The 1,536-nt window shown below is 36.0% G+C and overlaps 1 pseudogene; it reads right to left on the bottom strand.

The window, feature by feature from the left end:
- Positions 1-914: 914 nt before the first annotated feature.
- Positions 915-1,336, bottom strand: LOC110584216 (annotated as a pseudogene).
- Between the last annotated feature and the right edge of the window lie 200 nt (positions 1,337-1,536).

The raw sequence follows: 1,536 nt of genomic DNA, 5'->3' as shown, positions 1-1,536 counted from the left end.
TTCACTCCCTACCACTTAGTAGCTGCAGGGCTTTGGAAATATTACTTAAATTTGTGTCTCAGTTTCCTCATCTGTAAACAGGAATAACAGCACATAACTCATTGATAAACAGATTCCCATAAATGATAGTTCTTATTAATCTTCTTTATTATTTTACACATCATTCTCTCTTTTTATTTATTTATTTATTTATTTTTAAATTTTTAAAGATTTTATTTATTTATTTGAGAGAGAGAGAATGAGAGAGAGAGAGTACATGAGAGGGGGGAGGGTCAGAGGCAGAAGCAGGCTCCCTGCCGAGCAGGGAGCCCGATGCGGGACTCGATCCCGGGACTCCAGGATCATGACCTGAGCCGAAGGCAGTTGCTTAACCAACTGAGCCACCCAGGCACCCCTCTCTTTTTATTTTTTTAAGTGAAGCTGCTCAGGAAGTAAATATTAAAGACAAACTTAATATTCTGGATCTCAAGGTTTTAGAAAAATGTTATATGACGATGAGGGATGTTTTGTCGAAAGAGATGGAACACATCAGGTTTGAATTTTAGTGATCAATTATTTTTAAATAATTGTAATCAAAGTCATTTATGGCTTCCCAATGTCAGTTTTCTTGAGAGCAAAAGAGTATTATACCACTACCCTATAAGCTTGTTGTATATAAGCTGCATGAGTTCCACAAATACACATGTTCTCTTTCCTTTTTATTTATTCTCAAAGAATAAATAAGATCTTAGAATATTTAATTTTAAGCTACTTATAGCTCCTTCTTTTGGGTTTTTAAAACATTCCTATTGTCTCTGTAGAGTTGTCTTTGCTGGTTCATATGTAACTTTTAATTTTTTTTTTTCACGTTAACATTCTTAGTTTATTGATCTTCTCATGAAAAATCTGCACAACCAGATAAAGCCACTGTAGCATCTTACTCCTTCTGTTGTCCAATCTCCAGCTCACTTTTTGCCAGCACCAACATTGGCTTTTGCAGTCCCCCTGACCTTCTTCATTCTGTTCTTGCGTTCCTTTCGCTGTTTTCTTGATGTCTTTTTCTTCTCATACAGGCCATGTCTTGCAAGTCTGTGTCTGGGTTCATTTTTCTTTGCATAATCCAAGGAATCATATATCATGCCAAAGCCGGTTGTCTTGCCACCACCAAAATGGGTTCTGAATCCAAACACAAATATGACATCTGGTGTGGTCTTGTACATTTTGGCTAGTTTTTCCTGAATTTCTGTCTTAGGTACTGTTGCCTTTCCGGGGTGAAGAACATCAATGACCATCTGTTTCCGCTGAAGTAGTCGGTTAGTCATAACTTCCTGGTCCGGATAGTTACTGTGTCGTTCATGATGGCGGCCTAGCCTGTAACTTTTAATTTTTTAAACAAAGTTTATTGTAATGGTCAATGCTAAAATTATACATCACAATTTCTTCAGTGAATTTTAGATATTAAAAATATAAGTACTTACCAGTCTTCGGTCTAAGTATCTTTTCTTGGCTAATTATTTTCTGTAAAGGTTATAATCACTGCAATCTAAATTATGTAAT

Source organism: Neomonachus schauinslandi, chromosome 2 (genome assembly GCF_002201575.2).
Source record: "Neomonachus schauinslandi chromosome 2, ASM220157v2, whole genome shotgun sequence".
In the NCBI taxonomy this organism is placed as follows: domain Eukaryota; kingdom Metazoa; phylum Chordata; class Mammalia; order Carnivora; family Phocidae; genus Neomonachus; species Neomonachus schauinslandi.
The sequence above is the reverse complement of the archived record's forward strand: the minus strand, read 5'-3'. Positions and strand labels throughout refer to the sequence as shown.